A 23042-nucleotide genomic window follows, 5' to 3' on the forward strand; every position below is an offset into this window, starting at 1 on the left:
GAAAATAATTGCTAACAGCAAAGCAGCATCATGCTGATGAAACAGACCTGCACTTAACAAGTAGAATTGCCTTAGCAGACAAACACCAACTGCAAAACAGCAAAAAATCTTTCACATAAGAACTGAAAGAAAAAATAAATACATTACTTCCCTCCACAAGTCTCTTTTGATTACTGGAATTAAACATAGTAGCTATTCCTGTTTGTCCTAATACCGTTTTCTGAAATAAAACTAGCCTGCAGTTAAAGAAAAATTCTTCCTTCCAGAAAAAAAAAAAAAAGCAGCTATAAGTCTGTATAAAGTTAACCCCCCCCCAAAAAAAACCCCAACACCTCCCCCATCCCCCCATCACTATGAGATATTTCCCCCCCCATTTAACTTTGCTGCTCGGAAACTGTGCAATTATACTTTCCATATTCAAAGACAATTGGTATCAAACTTGTTTTAATGCAGAGTAAGTTTCCCAAGCTCATATTCCAACCAGTTTGTATAGTTATAGTTCAAGTCTCCTCTACCAAAGACAACAAAGGCTAGACCCTTTGAGAGTTCCCACTACAAGATTATTTTATGGTTTTAAATATCATATTAATTTACCTTTATCAACATAGGAACACTCATAAAATTTCTTCTTGATTGTGTTTATCAGATAACACATTGAAATACAAATGCTTAGTTGATGGCTTCTTTCAGATACTAGTAGACTTAAGAGAAAAACATCCAGCGAGAACAGTTCACAGATAAAATCTCATCAAGTAGGTGTATTTTGCTAGATGCCATTATTCTGTCTAAAGTCTTGCAAGAGGTATAGACAAGATTTTGGCAATTTTCAATCAAATCCAGAGATGCCCCCTGTTTTTAACTTTGAATCTCCTAAGAATGACTAGTTTTTCTTGTCAGATCCATGTCCCATTGTTTGAAGCCCTTCTGAAGAAAAAGAAAATTAAGGCAGAGATGTTACCTTACTGTCCTAATACTATAGGGAAATTAGAAACACACATAATATAAATACATAGATATTTATATCTATTTAAAATGTATATTTTACATATATAATTTATAAGTCTTTACATTTTAAACACATGCATATTTGTATTTTATGTAAATGCATTAATCCCATTTTGTTGGCCCCATTTTGGCTGGTCTTAGGCAATGCATTTAAGTCCTAAATACCACACATTACAAAAAGAAGCCTTAAGCATGCTATGGATTGCATTCAATGCTTTATATTGCCATGGTTTCCAAAGAAAATGAAGAAAAAGTGCCAATTATAAGTATAAACTAGAAGTTTAAATGCCTAATGATTAAATGCACGTTACAAAAGTCAATGAAACCATTACACATTTCTGCACAATGCTCCAAGCACTTAAGTGCCAAATATCCTCAGCTTATGCTCGCTTGTAGAAATAACAAAGAAATCAACGCTTACATCTTTTGTCAATTCCCTTGTCATCTCTAAAAATATTGTTAGAGATTGTTGCCCTATGTTAAAACCCATCTTAAGGTGTGTACTGATATACATCCCATTTCCTCGTTAGCAGCATCAGTACAATACACTACACGCAATCAATTCCTGAAGAAACAAAAAAATCCAACTACAGAATACCAGTCAGGTGTTTTATACTGTCACCCTTATGGCTAGCAAGAGGAAGAAATCCTCTTCAAAAGCAGTTACAATAGGCAAGAGAGAAAAGGCAGGAACCCAGGTTTACAGAATGGGCAGTGCCAGTTCATAGATTTGCAGCTTTGGCCTCTGAAAATATCTTGCCAGAAACCCTGTGGTTTCGGCATTATGTTTGCCTTTTCCAGTGGGTAATTCCAGGCTCCATGTGATACTGTGAACAAAAGAAAAGGCAGAAAAAGTGTTTCAATGTCTGTTTGTGTTTTTCAGGGAAGAAATTATGACATATGTATAAGAGAGAGCTAAGCAGTTTTGTTAAAAATGTAATTGGCCACTCCACATATGCCTAGCCAGAAAGCTTCATGACACACGAACTAATAAAAGAGTGCAATGAATACATACCAGAAACCAAATACTCAAGCCAATGTCTCCAAGGAATATGTCCTATTAAATTTGAACTAGAAGAATATATATATTTAATCAAAAAGGACATTCAAAAAACAGTCAGAAAAACAGTGAGGGGGTTTTGGGGTTGTGGTGGGGTTTTTTGGGTGTGGGGTTTTTGTTTTTTTGGTTGGGTTTTTTGGGGGTTTTTTTTTTGGAGTACTTTAAATCTTGTTTTACAGATTGAAGTCTTCACAAGTTCAAATACGATTTTAAGAAAACTTCTGTAATATCCAAAATTGTGCTTACCTGCTGTGAAACAATCTGTCTTACTTGGCACTAGAAACCACTAACTACATCAATGATCTAAAAATACTGAGATTCAAATTACAGGAGCGAAGTGCGGGACTGAAGTTCTATAGCCTGTAGTACATTTGATTTCCATTGCAGAATCATCATATTTTTTTCATTGCTGCGCTCAGTATCAGAGAGTAAACAAAAATATGATTACAAAGCGCAACACTGAAATGGTAGAGAATATATTTTATGAAATTTGAAGAAGGAAAATGGAGGTGGTGGGACTTTACTGAGTATGACAAATTGATATATATCAGAGACAGCTCTTTAAAGTAAAGATGTATTTCCAGGCTTGGGTCCCAGCCTGGACCTTGAACAAGACTGTTAAATGGGACCGTCATTTAACATTCTTTGCAAAAACAAAGGGCTTTCATAAAAATTCAAGAAGGTACCTCTAAGATTTCAGAATTTAATAACTACTTTGGAACTTCAGTTACCCTAAATTCTTTAACTAAAATTTCATATTGGCTGATTATTATCATCTTAGTTGGTATTCAACCATGTAATCAAGTGATGGTTTTTTTTCCCCTCTAAACATTTTTTAAAGTCCACCTGTGAATGAAGTATTTTTCACCTATTTAATCATATCTTGAGTCTAGGCTGACCTTCCCCTTCCAAGAACTGAAACCATCATTTTGTGTAAAACACAAAGTCTGTTTGGTCAATACTTATTAATATGTAATGCTGTGCTGTTTGAGCCTCAGGATTTATTTTGATACCTTCAAGATTTTCAAAGGCTGATGAAACATGACACAACTACGAGAAAGGGCAAGTCAATAACCACTCCTGTCACTGTAAGTCCAGTTCTGAGGAACTGCAATCCTTCTTGCAAATCAACCTTCCTAATAAAAAAGACCTTATCCTTTGCATGTTTTATTGTAACATGTCAAAGTGCAATGGCAAGAATTTATGCCCTTGTCTTTTCTTCTGACATTAAAAATTATCTGCCTGAGAATTTTCTGCAAAAGACAATAAAAGTAGTAAAAGTAGCTAAGTTCTGCTTAATTTGTGACACACTCTATAGCAAAACACATCTTCTGATCGAATACCGATTAAAAACCTGTATCTACTGTACAATTTGAAACACTGAGAAGAGGGAAAGGGGAGAATTGCAGTTTCATACAGAAGAATAAAGCAAAGGAACTATTCCACAAATGGTATTATAAGTGCTACAATATCTCAAAATATCACAAAACAATTATGAAATTTCATTTATAAGTATTAATTAAAACAAACAACCAAACAAAAAACCCCACCACAAAATCCCTAATAAATATGCTCCATTTCAAAATGTGGTTAAAAACACCTGGGGACTTCTTTATATAGATGCTGAGTATAAGCAAGCTTACAGATATTCCAAGTTTTAGCAGATACCAGCAGGAGCAAGTGTAAATAATCACACACTAGCAACTCTGTTGGAGAATCACTGGACTTTCAATAATGCATAACTTTCAAACAAATCTGTATGATCGAATGAAATTTTTCACCCCATTATAGGAATGAAAAAATCCCAGTCTAAAATACCAAAACTTTTCTTACCATAAGAAATTTCTCTTTGTGACTAAGGGAGTTATCACCCAACAGTATAAAAGTTATGGTAATATCTTAAAACAAACTTAATTGAAAAAATAATTTTATAAGAAAATATATTTGAAATTAGCTTCAGCTGCCTTAGAGAGTTTACTTATTTTCCAAAATGCTTCAGTTAAAATAGTTATATCTCTGAGCAATGTTTTCTAAGTTCTCCTCGAAATTCAGACTTCCAGAATGTCAGCTGGATTTCTTTTTGCTGAACAGGATTAACTGGGCTCAAGTTTTTTCCTTTTGCTGTTGCCTAGCCTTCTATGTTGCATAGGTGATTTTTCACAGCTCTTACAGATGAGCGTTGGCTTTTATATGCATATACAATATACGCAGAATAACCTGACAAGTTTCATTTTCTTCCCCTAAAAGTGCAACAGAAACAAAAGTTAATAAATCTGTTGCATACTTCAAAAAATAAAGTAAGTTCAGTGCTGTAATTTACTTTTCAGTAGGTCCTAGCTGTCATGAATCAGAAAACTTGTGACCATAGTATAGGTTGTCCTCTAAATATCTAAGTAACTTAGCTGTAGGAAATTTCCATAATTTAGGAAGGACCAAGAACAGGCCCACCAGCAACTCATGTAACTGCACTATGCAGTCCAATATATTAAAGGCTCAACTAACCACCATCAGCAAAGCTAGGTTTGTTTCAAGCTGAGAATTGTGCCAGAAAAGCCCTGATCCTCAAGAACTCCTGCATGCATGGAGATCTGAACCCACCTCAAGCCTATGATCTCAGTAAGTGTTACAGCTAAGGGATACTCTTTGCATCACAGAAGAACTAAACAGACAAAACCCCAAAGAATAATAGTTCTCTCTTCTTTCTACCCCTCTTCTGAATCTTGGTTCTCCTGAAGAGCTGTTGAATTAGACAGTCAGCTCATGGAAAAACACATAAAAGTTAGGACCCCCCTGCCAGTATATGACCATAAAAATATTGGTTTTATTAACAGTCAATCTCATCTTAACCTATAAGTCAGGAATCTTGAAGTTGTGGGTGTCAGAGCTACTGTCTCGCAGTACATCTTCCAACACCAATGCAAGATTATCAGCAGCTGCAAAGATAGCACCTGTGAAACCATGAAAAGCTGTAGCTCCTTTTCAAATATTTCAGATAACGCCATGCTTTTAAAGTCTAATTTGTCTTTTTAACTAGAATTACAAAATGTAATGGATTGCATCCTGTTTGATGAGGGAAATACTTTTTAATCTGTGTTTATCCAGCATCCTCCACATTTTGACAGGAGCTACTTGGAGCTACCATAATACAGGAAAGAAGTCCACCAGCCAAAACGAGACAAGAATGTGATATGTATGTTCAGGGACAAAACCAAATCTCTATTAAAACTGTAGAAGTCCTATCAGCATTCTGTTAATCAATGTTGAATTGCAGTTGCTCAAAACGTAGAACAATAAAGACTCTTAAAGATTCATTAACCTCCAAGGGAAGTTGGACACCAAAATATCACAGACCCTTATGAAAATTCTAGCTTCTTACCATAATAAGATACAACTAAACAGGATTTCTGCACTTCAACTCCAATTATAGCAAATTAAACAAAATCATTGTAAATGCAATACCCTGCTGTTGATTACAAACTATCCTGCTGCTCCATACAAACTCCTCTTGATTTCGATGGGAGTCGTAAAAAGAGCATGATGGTAGAAAGCCTGAAGCACAACAGTAACGCTGACACTGAAAACAGAGCTATCTTCTTCAACTGAGCAGAAATAATCAGACCCTTGCATGACCAGTTTCAGGTCAATCTTCCTGGCCCTGTAAGTTACATATGTAAGTCTTCATCTGGCTGTGTCGTGATTTAACCCCAGCCAGCAATTAAGCACCATGCAGCCGCTCGCTCACTCCCTCCACTCCTAGCAGGATGGGGAGGGGAATCGGAAAAAAGAAGTAAAACTTGTGGGTTGAGATAAGAACAGTTTAATAACTAAATAAAATATAATAATAACAACAACAATAATAAATAATAATTGTAATGAAAAGGAATATACCAAAAAGAGAAAGAAATTAGACTAAAGAAAAGTGATGCACAATGCAATTGCTTACCACCTGCTAACTGATGTCCAAGCAGCAATCCGCCACTCCCACCCAACTCCCCCCAGTTTATATACTTAGCATGACGTTCTATGGCATGGAATATCCCTTTGGCTAGTTCAGGTCAGTTGTCCTGGCCATGCTCCCTCCCAGCTTCTTGTACACCTGCTTGCCAGCAAAGCATGGGAAACTGAAAAATCATTAACTTAGTATAAGCACTACTTAGGAACAACCAAAACATTAGTGTGTTATCAACATTATTCTCACACTAAATCCAAAACACAGCACTGTACCAGTTACTAAGAAAAAAATTAACTCTATCCCAGCTGAAACCAGGACAGACTGACAGCTAAAACATTCAGACAATCAGAACCAAATTGAACAGGATAAAGGAAGGATGAGACTGGAAGCAGGCTAAAAGGAGATGACGACAGCCCAGTAGCCTAGTGAACAGAGCAAGGCTTGCTATGCTGCCACAGCAGCTTGGCGATGTCAGCTTCAGCAATCGCTGTGAGTTTACTTCTGCCCAGTTCAGGGCTTTAGTAACCCTGACATATACACGGTGTAACCTTGGCACAGGAACTGTTAATTGTACGGCAATACAAGAACCAAAGGCTGGCTAGACTGCAAAATGGTACAACACTTACCAGTCAGCACAATAGAAACATAATTTAAGTATCCCTTTACATGTGTCTGTAAGCCAAGAAAGTAATATTTCAATCTCTTTTTCTAAAAACATTTATCAGACATCAGTTGGAACTTACTGAGATGTAATGTGGCTGTAATGGGAGCCCACCGTTTCACACTTTTCATTTCACTTATGTGAAATGCTATTTATTTCTTCTTGTATCAGTTTTCATTGCAAAAACATTACATGAAGGAGAAGGACTGGTTGCTATGCAGAGTTCACAGGGATACCAAGATGGCATTCATGACCTGATTTTTATCACCAGTGGGCACAGAAAAAAAATTTACATGCAATACAAAAAATACATTAATGTTACATCTCAAAAGAGATTTTAAAAACACAGAAGTCAAGATTTTCAAAGTGATGGCTCCCACAGCATGCATAATGTGTTAATAAGGAATATTCCATATTGCTATATTCTATTTTTTATGTCTTAATACATATGTGCAATTTAGCCTAGTTATGATTGTTGTGGGAACCATAAGCAGCCATCCTGACAATTTCATTCTCAACTGCAATGCTGTACTAATGGAGTTTTGGTACTTAATCTCCTTGTTTGTTTCAAAAATGAGGAAGGAAAAGAAAGGAAAAGATACAGGAAAATAGGGCAAGAAAAAGGAGGAGGAATATTCTCATTTCTATGTGTCCTAATTATTTAAGTCCATGGTGAATTTGGTATTTAAAAAGAGCTGGGAGTGCCAAGTATCAGGAAAACCAGTACTTACACTAATACACTTTTAAAACACCATGCAGGCAAATGCACTATCCCTGCTATATATTACTTGGCTATGGCAAGTTCAACGTGCATTAACACCAACACAGTTAGATCCCCTTTATCATGTCCCCAGTTATGATGCAGCCAGCCAAAACGAGACCGATGTCTCTCAGTCAACTGAAAGACCTTACAATTTCCACTAACAGGTCATAGTAAGACCTTCTCTGTCGAAGGGAAATTCTTCGGTCTACAGTATGATACCAAAAATAACATTAAGTGACAATGAGTTCTGAAGATGGACAAATTCAATCTAAATGGAAGCAATGTTCTCTCTTTCCTTATCCATAGGAGAGAGATATGAGGTCTACGGCCTAACCTATCTTCATAAGCCATATGAAAAGACATTATCTTGTAACATTTGCTGCTGTATGTTGTTTACTCAGTTTGCATGTTTATTACTTTCCCATCCCCTCTTCACGTTCTCAGTACTGACAAAGCCTGTGAGACTGCACAGTAGTTAAATCAGTGGGACCTGACCAACCATTTAAGCACTACTACAATTCTGAACACTAACTGTTATCATTTGTAGCTTTGGAGGTCATTCTCAAAAAAAAACCCCAAAACCTCAAAGCCAAAACCACAAGTAAACCCCACTCCCCAATCCCCACCATCTCTTGCTCAAAGACCTTTGTGTTTATACGCAAGTTTTGCAGATCCCACCCACCCCCAAGTTTCCCACCCACTTACAGACAGAGCAATTATTAAAAGAGCGGAAAATTCTAGCCCCTGGAAGACTCTTCCCTTGTCTGTTTTCTCCTACAAAAATATCCAAACACACTATTACTTTCTGGAACTTCAAATTTCAAAGACACAAAAGGCTAAGACCGACCTGATTTTCTTTCAGAAGTGTCTCTGAAGAACAAGGAATAGAGAGGGAGTTTACCACTCTTTTTAATTTTTTTTCTTCATCTGACTTTTCCCAATCCTTATCCGCATCATTACCATCTTAAATCCAGACAAGTTTTAGCCTGCCTCTAGTCTAACTGGAGATCCAAGAATAAAAGGTCTGAGGCTCTTTACATTTGTGTATGACTGTGGCCAAAGACAGGTGCAAAGGCTGCCAAACTTAACTGCTGGCATGCTACCTTATGCCTAATGTTGCGTTTTTTGTTACACAACCAAAGGTTAGAATTTGAAAGATTAATGGTCTCCTAAAAGATATTATCTGATAGAACTGCCCAAATTTCAACTGTGAGGTTCAACAAAGGGTCTTTCTCCTTTCTTGGAAACCTTTGTTCTGGGAAACATTTAGACCTCACAAAATCAAAATACCAAGGCACTGACAGAGTAGAAAAATACCGAGACAGACTAACCAGCCTCCAGCATCCATACCAGTTGCTTGACGACTCCAAATGAAACGACGAGGCACGACTCGGAGTGCCAACTGAATGAAACCTGTTCTAGTCATACTAGTCTACCAAAACCAACATCTCTCTCAAACATACTTGCTTTGACAATAAAACTTCTACTTTTAGAAAACCAACATGTCCCAAAATATTTACCTACCTACCCACAAACTTTTACAGAATCAAGCGTCTTTCACTGCAAGTGGCTTGTCATCAGTTTTATGAAATCAAAGAAAGGATAGCCATGGCAGAAGAAAGGCAATGATGGATCTTTTCAACGATGGTTTTAAAATCAACAGTGAAGAAGCCCAACACTTGTAAATATTCTGTCTACCATGGGTGATTCTGATCCGTGCTGCTTGAAGCTGGTGAGATCAGAGTGCCATGATGAGAAGTTTTCATACTCATCAGGATTGGCCCGATTCTTGGCTATCTTGTCTTCTACCCAAAAATCCTGGATGTCTGGAATGTTCTGGCTACAATCAGAGCACGACAAGAATATTATTGTTCCGAAGGCTCTGGACTCTGGAAGGCTCTAAGTCATTTTCATACTTGGGACAGCCCAAGAAATGAAGTATCTGACATTTCAGTACATTGCACATGCATACATGGGACATATTAGTTTGCAATTTACATGGCTGCCTAAAAATACTCTTGTCATCTTATGATATACAGAGTTAAGATTATTGACAAGAATACTGGGCAGTATTTAAAAAAACAAACCAGGAAAGAAAACACAAAGTAAAACATAAGTTTCAAAAGGTCTTCTTACTCCTGTAACTTTCCACAAATCAATTAACTAAGTTTAGGTTCATCAATATCATGATAAAGGTATCAATTTGAAGACATACATTCATTGGGAAATACTTTCTCACTCACCATTAGGAAGAATGTGACTTACCTTCATGAAAAAAACCACTGATGCTACAAATGCATCTGCCTCCCATGCTCTGTTTGGCTGCATGAACGTGGATCTCTGCCTCTGTTTTTCCATCTGCCTCCCACCTATGCCTGTTCAATGTAAAGGACCCTTTTTTCAGTGTGTGAGACTAAAAAGGGAAGAGTTTAATAAGCCTTTGATCTTGGCTTTAAACTCTAGGCACAAATGCAAAATATAACTCTTACAGATATTCAGTTAGGGAGGCTAGAATCAGTCTTCTAAAACAATTTCTAAGACTTTTTCTCAAAGGGCTTCTCAGTACAAAAACTTCTGAAGCATGAAGTCTCAGACAGAGCAGGGGTAATTAAGAGAGGCAGTTCCCATATTTTTGGTCGGTACCACCACTGGCATCGTAACAGCTAATAGGCTGCTCCCTGGAGAAGGGCAAAACACTAGGCTGTCCAAGCATCATTCATACAGCCCTGTAAGATGGCTTGCATACTGCTGTAGTACACACACTACTAGAAGACCTCCTCTAGAGGATATTCTTTCCCTTCCTTTCATTATCAGATGCCTTACTGTTATCCTCTGTACTGTAAGAAAGATCTCTCAAGTGTTTAACTTCTAGATAGCCACTTTTTGGGGGTTGCCAAGGGTTCAAATGCAATAGGAGAAACCTGTTTCAATTTCAGTGGAAATAATTTTCTCAATATGCGAACATTTAGTATCTTGTAACAATTGATTCAAATATCAGACTGCACTGACTCCTTGCCACAGCAGAATTAGCAGTATTTCAGCTGAAGTTATGATTGGCAAAGCTACTGTTCCAACCCTCCCACACCAGAGTCCTGCATGGCTGCTGGCTCCAATTCCACCTATGTATTATACAAATTATTAGGGGCCTCGAGATCAGCTTACTTTCTTCTATACTGAAAATACTCTGCCGCCTTCTACTTAAATCAAAGCACTTCTCATTTAAGTCCAAACACAAAACAGTTTGCGTGAGAGACCTGACAAAACTAACCAAAACCTGACAAAGCATTTAACTTTTTCAAATTATCTGACACTAAAAATGTCCACATAATTTTCTTTTACATCCACTTCTTCAGTTTTTATAATCTCTTATGAAAAAAGCTTGTTGACTTAATATGTTAAATATTTATATCAATCCAAGTACATGAACCAGTACTGTACAGGAATGAATATCACATACCTAGTTGGGATCTCTGGTAATTCAGACAAGGGAAAAAAAAAAGAAAAGAAAAAAAAAAAGAAGAGAGAGAAAACAAAAAAGGAAAGAATTACATAGTAATACAGAGCCTGAGGTCTGAAGGGATAATTTAAGTACATTAAATTTATTTCTGTTTCAAGAGACACAACATAAAACTTCTTTCAATGGTCTTTAGTTCCTCTGCCAAGCACTTCTCTGAGTATGTTCCAAACTCAAAATTACCTCCCAGGAGAGTATCTCAGGTTGGAGCTTTCTTTCATTGTTTCTGGGTTTGCTCCTATATTATATTAGTTCCAGATGTGAACTGGGGATGGTAAAAAGCCTTACAACTACCACATTTTCATTTTCTTGGTCCTTTAGGAGATTCTATAGGAACTGAAGGGAGTCAATTTGCTTTTCATCTATGTACTGTCTCTTGGGGAAGTCTGATCTCAGGGATGTACCATAAAACTCACAGACCTCTTTCTCTACTGAAACGCATGTTTGTGGACACTTCTTACTGCCCCAGTTTGGTGAAATTGCCAAATATTTATGTGATACTTCGGAGCCCTTGACTGAATATCTTCAGAAAATAAAGAAACAAAAGAACCTGACTAGGACCCTTCTTTTTTAAATGGAAAATGATATTACAATACTGATTTTTTGTTTTCTTTTTTTGGCAAACACCATATTACACATGTAAGTAACTGGTGTGTACATGTGATTTTTAAGAACAAGAAATGCCATTAGTTTACCTGGTTAAATTTAACCTAATAATTTTTATTCCTTCCTTCTATCTTCGCTCTATTTTACTGCTCACGACCACAGCAAATGCAAAAATTCAGTTGCAGCGAAGTACAGCTGAGCATCATATATACATACATGTGTATACATACAAGAAATCTGGGCATGAGTAAAATAAGGCAAAACAAGTCAGTGGGCAATGATGGCAGTCATATCTATTTTCACATGGTTCTGTAGAAGCTAATGTCAGCTGAGTATCATCCTACTGGGGACAAATGGGTAGTGAAGTCCCATAACCACTGACACACATGCATAATTTAACACTAAAACATTCACAACTGTTTTAGCAGATCAGACCTAAGTTTTTTTGCAGCATTAAGTCCTAAAGAAACACACATGCAGACTAAATAGTGATACATGTGGAAGACAATTTATGCTTCTCACTCACTCTATGTATAAGTTTACTGAATGCAAGTGTACTTTTAATTGCTCAGACAATGGATGTATGTTCTCATCAGACAATCAGAAAACCAACACAACAGTCCGTAACTCAATCTATACTTCACCATAGTAGGAAAACATTGTCTTTCGGCTCTACTGCCTGATATAAAAGGTTTTATCAGGCAATCATACCTTTCAAAGAGCAAATTAATACTAAATACATTAATGTTTTACTGCTGCCAAAGGCTTATTTTATTACCAAATCTGGCTTTGGACTTTATGCCTCTAGCCATCTGTTTTTTGCAAAATTTAAAAGGCATTATACATTTTCGACAACATAAGAAACTATTAAAGAAGCGAACAAAGAACTCTGTATAATAGGGAAGCTGTTCTTGCACAGACAGGGAAGACAGAACAGGCATAGGGGTGTTCCGTGGTTCACAGAGGCTTAGGAAATGGGTAATCTCATGACATCAGAAATATCAGAAAATTCAAAGGAACTCAAAGGCAGAGAAACAGAGTGTTACTAAAAACAAAAAGAGAAATACTGGCTACAGCTAGCTTCAGCAAGCAGAAAACTGCAAAATTTCCAGTAGTAAGAGAAAACTTGGAGACCAGGAAAGGCACAATGCTCCAGGGCAGCTGGAAAAGAAAAAGGATAACACCTGTTTTAAATTAAACCCTTCTTTTATGTTGAGAACAAAATTGGAAAAGCAATTAACACACTTGTCCCAGCCACTCATCCATGGCTGGTACCTCCTTGGATAACCAGGGATGCAATCTCTGGCACAAAGGAAGGTACCCGCTGCACAGCAGTCAAAACTACTCCTCCAAATGAACCTAGAGCAGCATGAAGAAAGACTGTAAAAAAGCCTAAAACTAATGGCATAGAACAGTTATATGAGGACTAGTAAATGCTTTAATGAGAAAAAAGCAAAATTATATTTTTATCCAAAAGCTACTGATTCAAGTAGCACCCACGTGTACAAGCCAGCGACACGGAGAATGGGTTATGTCAGTACACAAACTTCAGTGATGTCCAGGACACATCCAAGAGTGAAACTGTGATGCCACAGAAGTCAGTGGAAGCTTTAAAGGTAAAAGCCAGGACCTCTCACGCATACAGAGCCCAGCAAACCAGACAGTGTCTGCTTGTAAGCCCCTTCTGTATGCCAGCCTCCAGAAAAACCCTGTCAAGTGAGAAATAACAGATTCTAATGTAAAGAGTCTCAAGACAAAAGTTACTAAGTCCAGAGATGTAAAAGGTGATTAAATTCCTAAGTATACCTACACAATCATTACAATATCATACATTTTCATGAAACACTTCAAAAGCTGTTTAGAAAAATATTTATATTCTAACAATGAAACACATAAATAAAGGATTCATTTTAAATAGTAATTATTTTAGAATCAGAGCTGTATCAGGAAAACTAGTATTTTTGAAACATTGAATGGAACTTAGCATAAGGAATTATAAATAATTATTGTTTATTAAAGGGGGATGACCTTTTATAAACATTCTACACAAAGTGAAGATAAAGGCACAAGAGGGGAATTCACATGCCTATAACAAAACCGGTCATGTCTACTTTGTAACTCTTTCAAAAGCTTCCCCCTCAAACTGTTTTGTCTATTAAACTTAGACCTGCAAAATAAAAATCTACCTAATAAGTGAAAGCTGCATGCAACACTTAAATCTGGCATCTGTGGATACATTCTTTTTACTTGTACACATCAGTGTTTAAAAAAACAACACTGTTTGAACAACTATCCTGGCAAGGCCTAACCCTGAATATGTGGTATACATAAGCACATATTTCTAGATCTAGAATATAAAATAAACCAGCTGAAAGAAACTTATCAATTCTTTCAAGCTTTGCCTCAGGTACTAAAATTCTTAAACTTTAACACGGTTGTGACTTTTTCTTTTTTCTTTCTTTTTTTTTTTTTTTTTAACATATGGTTACTTTATTTTTCAAATTCTGTTTATCTTGTACCTGTTCAAATTCTCCAACATTATCACCCACTAAAACTACCAGAAACATGTTATTGCATGATTTGTCTGGAAAAGAATCACTAAATAAAGGCAGTAATACCCAACACTGACAGCAGAGTAACAGCAGCAACAGGAAAGTGAGTGGCTTCATATTTGCTGTGGATTGAAGGACTACACACAAATAATAACTGAGCTAACTTGTGAAGGTACCAAACTTGATTTTATCTGCCAATATTAGCACAACAGAGGCACAGTGTATACTCCTAGAAAGCCTCTTTATTATAAAACACTCTAGAATGCCATAATCTCTAATTAAGGAGAAAAAACACATTTGGGGAATGTACATACAAAAAGTATTTTCTTCCAGATGAGGACACTGAGGAATACAGAGGTTAAGTGAGTCATGAATTTGGTCAAAACAAGAGCCAGAAGGGTAGCCAGCATCCCCTTCCCCAGGCCATCATTCTCCAGCATCTTCCATTCTCCAGTGCTCCCTTTAACCCCAGACACTTTTGTGGCAGGTAGTGAGAACATGTGTGTATGAAAAGGAGCCACGAACGAAACTGTAAGCATATTTAAAAATATTTTTTGTCTATACATGAAGATATAGGGCATGTAACAAGAAACCTAGAAGTTCAGCATTTTTAACAATAATCAGGAAAAACCCTCCGTGCTTCTTTTGTATGACCTCCTGAAGCACTTTACAATTAAATGTAGCCTCTGGATCAAACTGGTTTAGGAATTACTACTACTACTACAAGATAGTAGGTAGGAAAGCAAAAGAGCAAGATAAATGCTTTTATTTATGCAAAATTCTGCCTACAGGATCCATTTTGTTACAAATCTAATTAGACTGAAATAGCACTTACAAGTAATTTATAATAATGGCTCAGATTATTTCCTAAGAGAAATGAACTGAGAAATAAGCAGCACGCAAGCCTCCATCATAACACTGACAATAAACACAGGGAAAAATAGGTAGTCATATCAGCATCTAAATACTCAAGTGATGGCATTTTAGTTATTTACAACAAACACAATATTGAAAGTGGACTACTATTCTTCCTATTTCTTCCACTAGCCTGATTAGGAGTGCCTACACTTCTCAAACCACCTTTTCATATTTCACTTACACAGGAGTATTTCTCTGGGGTATCTTGAGGCTGAAGTACATCAGCTGTTATACCCATTAAAGTATGCGATAGAGCATCAATGCAAACTGAACAAGGCAATCAGTAAGGACAATCAGCTCCATTTCACTTCAAGTCTGCTTTCATTACCCAAGTTACAATTCACTGCCAGCGCTTTTCAAAGCCTTGCTGGGAATATTCATTTATACCATGGGTTTTATCTTCACTGTCTACCATGTAGTACAACTGCCAACATATTGTACAGACATAGTTCGGATCACCACAGTTAGTGGTTGGACAGCTTACTTTTCATTGGGGAGCGCCAATGATGCCGAAAGTGCATTTTTCGCTTAAAAACAATTCCTTTCATTTTGTTTTCTTCCTCTATTCACTCCCCAAATGAATCTTTGTTAAAAAGTTTTGCACTGATGAGAGATGGCTGGCTGCCTATTCTCCTTCCCAAGGGCCATCCACACTTCGTACAACTGAGCGTGAGGAAGGGAAATTCAGTGCTAGAGAATGTTAAGAAGAAATAAAAATAAAAAATGGAACAATAGGGATTTCTATTGCTCTAATACCTTTCTCCGAGTTACTGTCTCATGGTAGACCATTCCCCTCTTAAAACTGTTTCATGTTACTCACTCACAACATGCCCATTTATCTGTCTTTGCTTTTTGGAAAACGCATTTTTTGGGAAAGCTGGTTTTTTGAGGATATTGGTATGGCATACAGCTCACCAACTGGTACTATCTGTAGCATTTGAATTTGTAGCTATTCCCACTGTCAGAAAGGCCCATTTTTAAGACATAAATATTTTTAAGAGCTTTCACTGAAAAAGAATAACCCCAAATTATCCAAATAACTTCAGACAAGCACTTGGAAGGACTGAAAATCTGTCTGCTTCCTGAAAAAAAACCTGTCACGGTATTCACTGTCTGTACCACAAAATAGTTTAAGAGGCGCTGTTTTTCTGCTAGTGACTCAGCAAATGCATCCTCTCTCACCGCGGATCAGTTAGCCATTTATAAAAGGGTCTCCTTTTGTTTCTTGAAGTAAACAGGCATTTTACAACTACCACAGCCATCACCTATAGCCTGTGCAGGGCAGAGAGGAACAGGTCTCCACTGGCCCATTACCACACCAGACTTTTTCCCCATACATACACTTCACAACTAGGCATCAGTGAAGGAAGCTCTCCTGCACAGCCAGGTACTCTTACTCACAGTATTAGCCCAGGGTCGTCATCCTCCTCATCTTAAGCTTGGGGGTTTTCTTCTTTGTTTGTTTTCCCCACACCTTGTCTTTACTGGAATGCCAGCAAAAAATAAGTTTTCAACAATACAGTTTCTTTTCATTTAGCTGACACTAGTGAGCACAAGAGTGGGGATCAAGACTGCATTTTGCATCTACAGTCATTCTGGTGGGCTGAAGAACACAAAGCAAGGTTACTTTTATAGCAGCTTCCCTTACCACATAACAGGATTTCACCTGTTCCAATGTCTGAATTCAGCAGAAAGCTGAAAACAAGCGTTTTGCCTGTCTATCTTCCAAATGCAATCTAGTTCTCCTATCCAGTGCATTAGAAAGGCAGTTTAGCAGCAGACCGGTAATACAGTCATTTGGGAAACATGCCAACTTAGTCTTACTCAGAAATACAAATGTTGTATCTTAAACTTCAGAGACCACAAAATATGTGGATGCATTTTGGAAGGATCCTCTAGCGATACCAACTTTCTGCTACAGAAAGAGAATCCAGTTGCATATTTATCCGAGTTGCAGCAATAGGGTTATATGGACTAACATTTTCACACCTTTATTTGCAAGGATTAAGACTAGAGAATTAAGTCAATAAAAGCAAGAGCTTTCCTTCAGTTGACTTAAACCTAGGCTACGTGAAAAAAAAAAACCAAACCCACAAACAAACCAAGCCCACCTCACTGCGTTCCAAGTCTGTGCTACTACAGACATTTACACAGATGCTTTTAAAAATCACAAATCACCTCCTTAGCAAACAACTGAACTCAAGAATTCAGTTATCACCGAGTACATTGAAGAGAGTATTGGCACCAGGATTTGTGGAATAAATGACTTGTTAGTATGGCATCCCTCTAAAACATGGAATGACTCCACACAACACAGAATTTTGCTTTAACTGGTGAGAGATTTCTTCAACTCCATGCTGCTTGACAGGTAACTGAGATGACTGTCCACCAGTCTGGATATTAACCCATTTAAAAAAAAAAAAAAAATCAGTTCATAACTACTATACATCATCTGTTCAGACTGCTGCCATCATTTCTTTATTAGGTTTCGAAATACTCAGAATGTTACTTTCATAATAAACTGACAGTACAGTGGGCAATTAGAGAACTAGGCACTAATGGCAATGAGATTACTGAAAACAAATAACTGAATTAAATCTGTAATTAGCAGCTGAATACAAGCACTTCTCCTGCTATCGCTGAGCAACAAAAACCACGCGCACACACACACACGAAACAAAATGTAGAAAAAAAATTAGATTCCAGGAAAAAATAAATTTCAACTTTCAGATGATGGCAGCAAACCATGCTCCTTCAAACACATCAGTCTTCCACTTCAGTGAGAAATTTCAGCCAACAGTTCCTTTACTTCGCAGTCTTTACAAGGAGCTTCTATATATGTATTTCATAAAAATGGATTATGTATTTAGTATAGGTCCTCAAATGTAGACAGCTAGATGTCTTAGTAACTATCTCTACAATCAGTCTCCTCCACTTTTGACCAGGATCTGTGGCTACACAATCATTATAATCAAAGCTATGACAAGAATATGTAACCTTCAGCTTTTGGTGCAGTTTCCAAGCTTATCCAACAAATGTACAGACATGAAATACGAAATAATTCTCTGTATGAGAACTCCACCTATTTTTTTCCTCTTTTCATTGTACAAGCCAGTAATACAGTAAACTGCATCCAGTGTAATGCATTAGGTGCTACGCTAGCTGTTAGGATCTCCTGCTCACACCACAGACAGCAGTCCATCTAAAAGGTCAGAGAGCCAATATGTAAAAAGTCTTTGACAACAACCACACTGTCAAAGGCATTTAATTTTGTGTCATTTCCATTACGCTTTGTTTTCTAAGCGACTGACAAATATGAAATTTATTGAAAATACTACTAATCCAAGAAAAAAAAAAAATCTATGTAAATAGACAGAGAGTTCAGGACACAACATTTTCCAGGAGCAGCAAACATACACATGATTCTATGGAGCTATTGAATTTGATCGAAGGCCCCAAAGGGACCCAGGTACACGGATATGAGCTGCATACACAAAGAAGTTCAAAAGCACAAGGTCTTCTAGATTCCACCACAACACCTTTTGTTTCAGAGATGCCATCTGAGCTGTTTTGGCATTCCCTCCTTAAGAGATACCAAAACAAAGTCCAAGAGATCTGGGAGCCCTCATATTTTGACTAATGATAGTATGCTTTATATAACATGTTTTATTATAAACTGACTGTCCAAATATCTACAGAATTAAGTTATTTTTAAAAGTGCAGTACTATATGATGAATAAATCAAAGTTTTCAGCCATTTCAAACAGGGGCAAGCAACTGATGTAGACAGAGGCAAGAAAAAAAGCTGGGAAATGTGAGCAAATGATGAAAAAACAAGAAAAGTCAAAAGGGTCAGTATAACAAAGGGAAGTTCACACAAGGGGCACAACATACAAAAGCGAAGGCCCAGTATGAAGAATGGTCAGATGGTGTAAGGAGCAGAACAGAGACAACTGATGCATGCATGGACACAGCCAGGAAAGGGGCAGAGACATTCATGCTAGAGACTGCTTGAAATACATACATAGAGAAACAAAGCAAGAAAAGAATTTATATTAGGACTGCAATGAATTCTTCTAATATTTAACTTCCTGTGCTTTCAGCAACCTTTAAGTCAGGGCTACGGACTGGTTTTAAGGAAGATCCCTTGTTTGTATGTATCACCTAAGGATGCAGTAAGTCTCCTAACGTCAGTGTGCTTTACTTCACATACCCTACTGTTGCCAGAAGAATGTTAACACTAGCTCCCCTCCATATTTTTTTATTTTCTCTGCTGAGATTGTAAGGCTACTTGAAATTATCTCCATTTTCCAATTTTACAGTGCTTAATAACAATAGCACTTCAAGTTACTAGCCCTAAAATAAACCATCAGAAGTCAAAAATGGAGCCTCTGAATTCCTTTTATTAAAATCATCTGTCTGGCAGTGAATAGCCATTGAAATTGCTTGTACATGCAGCTCATGTTCTGAGGCACGCTAGTATGTTACACCATCATCTGCCAGCGTCATTCCAACTACCGAGTATAAGTAATAAATGATACATTCCAGGGGAACGTATAACTATGCATCAGAAGTACTTGGGTCACTTATGCTCCTCCTTTGTTATGATCTTGAGTCAATGCAAACTTAGCAAACACATTCCCATGCCATGGAAGTCGCTTGTAATACACAACCGAATTGCTCAGTCTGCTGGCGTTTTTTTAGGCAAGTCAAAGACTCGGGTATCACTGCAGTTGCTCTCAAAGTACTGAAGTAATCAGAACTGATCTCATTTTTCTACATATTGTAATTGTGCTGTTTAATCAATAAAATGTTTTGTTAAGAAGTGCCGATATTTTACTGTCTTGTTTTCTGACATGCTCCTATACTGATGCAGTTTTATTACAGATGGCTTTGAAGTGCCTGACAACATTAATAGAGACATGACACCAGCATGTTATTAAACAAACACAAACAGGAATAGGTGCCAAAAGAATCTACATTTTGACTTTCATTGCCTGGATGTTGAACATTAACTGTAATGTAGAAAAGAGTTAGTTAGCAGCAATTCTTTGAACATACAGCTCTTTAAGAAATTATCTGTAGAGGAAAAACTATAATTAGCCTTTGTGAGTACAAATTGTGTTCTCTGTTCCCCTTCCTGAAAAAAAACCCTGAGGAGTAACAAACACATCAAAGAAATATGTGGGCTTTGAAAGAGGTAGGTGCTTGCCGCATCTTCCTCCTGCATTGCAGAAATGATCACAATGAATGAATGAGTGGACAAGATGTCTGCAGAAACCACAGCCCCACGACTATGGCTATATGGTTACCAGTAGCATAACCACAAGCAGCCAAAATGCTGCATCAAGATTTGTGTCTCAGTCTGCTCTTTTCTACCAGTCCTTCTCCATTAATACAAAGGCCTTTACAGAAAGGTGTGAATTTGTGTAGTCACAGGGCACATTATGCTATTTCAATAAATACCTGACTAATTTCTGAGGTTACTGGCATGCCAAGACAAGAGCTATTAAGGATAGAAACCAGTTTATTCTCATACAAGAACTGGCTACATACTACAGAGCCCACAATCTTGCATGCCTCCCCAGGACTCACCCACCAGCTTCATGCCCTGACTGTAAGCCAGGCTAAGTAGTGGTGCATGCCGCTGTGTAGCTGCCCTCAGACCTTGGCAACAATTTTGTTATTTTCCTTTCTGTTCTGCCAGGTAGGTGGCAGAGAGGAGCAATTCCGCAACAGCAAAATTCAGAAGACGTAGATCATTTACAATTCCTCAAATCTGAGGTTACAGGAGATCAAGTGTGACTGCAGAGGAGTAGTCACTTTGTCCTGATCCTCCATGCAAAGAAAGGGATCACATCGCATGCATAAGGATTTTTTTTTTTTTTTTCTAAATCACAAAACAAATGATACTGAAAAGAGACTACACATCTATATATTTTCTCTGGGCAATCCAAAACTGCAATTACTTAATCTTCGGGGAATATCTCCTGAAAGTCCTCCCTCCCTTTGCTGTCCTCCTACTTCTGATGCCCCATAACCTGATTTCACGTTACAAGCAGTCCTACGGCCGCTAACCCTCCATTACACCCCTTACCCCACCACTCCCTTATCTCAGTCTCTGATTTTGAGATGGTTACTTCACGAAGCAGGTCATTCAAGGACTTCTTTTAAACGCTGTCATTTTCATCAATACACAGATTAAACAGAAGTTACATTATCCATCAGTAATAATTCATTGTCTTCGGCATCTAAAAGGATTCTTATGCTGCTTGCCACAGTTCTTTTCAGTAGCGACCACTCCATTTTGCTGCTCAGATGCAGAACAGATTGCTATACCATAGTGGAAGAGCATATTGAGATACATAAAGCTGGCAAATACAATGCATTTTCCAATTTAGACTTGTTTTCTATGAATTAAAGCTTCCCCAAAAATCATACCCGAATCAAACATGGTCTCATTATCATTTTCCTCACAGTAGTATGCATTACGAAATACAGCACTTTAAGATGCCCTAAGTTATTTATTATGCTTTCCTTTTAGATCTATGTTCACAATTTTCCTTTTTTTTTTTTTTGGTGGTAGGAGAAAGCTCTGAATTTTTCTTAAAGGAATAAAAACCAAAAGCATGAAAGTCAGACCTCCTCACTTCAGATTTCATGGCTTATAAAGTACACAAATTATAAAGCTATCAGACGTTTCCTGGGCTTACATTAAAATCCATAGCGAGCCTTTAGAGTGGACCAATTTATTTGATGTGTTTCTCCTAAAGCTTTTATGACACCATAAACATTTCTGACTCCATGACAAATACTTCATAATACATTAAGCAAGCTCATTCAAACCATTCTAAATGTTATGCCAATGGCAATGTATTTAGAAATGAAATAGTCACTTGAAAATGGAAAAACCTTAAAGTTCAGTTTGAACCACCACAAGTTACTATTTACTTTTGTGCAACCGAAGGCAAAGCATTTCAAATTAAGTTCAATGCCACAAACACCCAAAAAGCACAAAGTAGGCGTATTCTCCAAAAGCGCATCATGCTATACCTATTTCACATGAGAGCATCAACACCAAAGTCTGCTCCCCAGTAAAACTTCCCATTGAACTCAATATTGACTAGCATGGAGCATTTAACTATATAACAGTTTAATTGTATTTATAACATGCTTCTAATCACTGCAGTTTATCTGCATTAGCGTCATTCAACTGAAAAGCCTTGCCATCCCTCTTTACTCAGGAACGAATTGTGATAGCTTTCTTCACAGTAAATAAAGCATCACACCATAAGAAGCTCTGCAAGTCGCCAAAACCAAGACGCATGCACTCCCTGCGAAGAAAAGCACCACAATCTGACTCTCATATTTAATAATGAAAATTTACAAAATGCTTTCTGTATTGAAGGCACAAGGAGACTTGAACTTGTGAGGTGATAAAAATACAAATACTGCAACAGGATTAATTAATGACAAGGTTATTAGCTGTTCAGACATGCTTTTGATGACAGAATTCTAATTCCTAGAACATAAAACTGGCTCTGATGATTTTATGAATCCAGTAAAAATCACTGCTGTGTGGCCATAAAAATTGGGATGAAACAGAAGCCTGAAAGTAGCTCATTCGTATATATTTGATTTTTATGTTTTAGCATAGATTGCAAACAGAAGACAAAAACTTTGAGAAACAAGAAGCAGAGTATTTAACAGTGGGGAAAGGGGCGGGGGCTGTTTGGGTTTTTTTGTTTAATTCCTGATTATTTTTTAACACCATCCTGCTGACCATTTAAGCTTTCCTTTGACTCAAAAGCTTGAAGGCATCCAATTTAGTAAAAAAGACAGTTTTATCAGTTGGAAGATGTTACTAAGCTTCTATAATTTTAACACAGGCACTGTATAAACAGCTCATAAATAAATCACAGTATTGCCTAAGACTAAATGAGAAATATACCAGAAAGCATTAAATTACAAGAATACTTTTCATAGGACTTTGCTTTCTCATGGTACTCTT

General features: G+C 37.2%; 1 protein-coding gene across 26 annotated transcripts in view; it reads right to left on the reverse strand.

Annotated features, from left to right (window-relative positions):
- ARPP21 (cAMP regulated phosphoprotein 21) overlaps window positions 1-23042 on the reverse strand; it is a 204821-nt gene that overhangs the window by 117180 nt on the left and 64599 nt on the right. Inside the window, exon 1 of one of the 26 annotated variants that reach the window (XM_030009077.2) lies at window positions 9707-9765. The exons of the other annotated variants lie outside the window; for them this stretch is intronic. The gene's annotated coding sequence lies outside the window, so the exon portion shown is untranslated. Of the gene's footprint in view, window positions 1-9706; window positions 9766-23042 lie in introns of those variants that run through there. 26 annotated transcript variants of the gene reach the window in all.

This window comes from Aquila chrysaetos, chromosome 3, assembly GCF_900496995.4.
Source record: "Aquila chrysaetos chrysaetos chromosome 3, bAquChr1.4, whole genome shotgun sequence".
NCBI lineage: Eukaryota > Metazoa > Chordata > Aves > Accipitriformes > Accipitridae > Aquila > Aquila chrysaetos.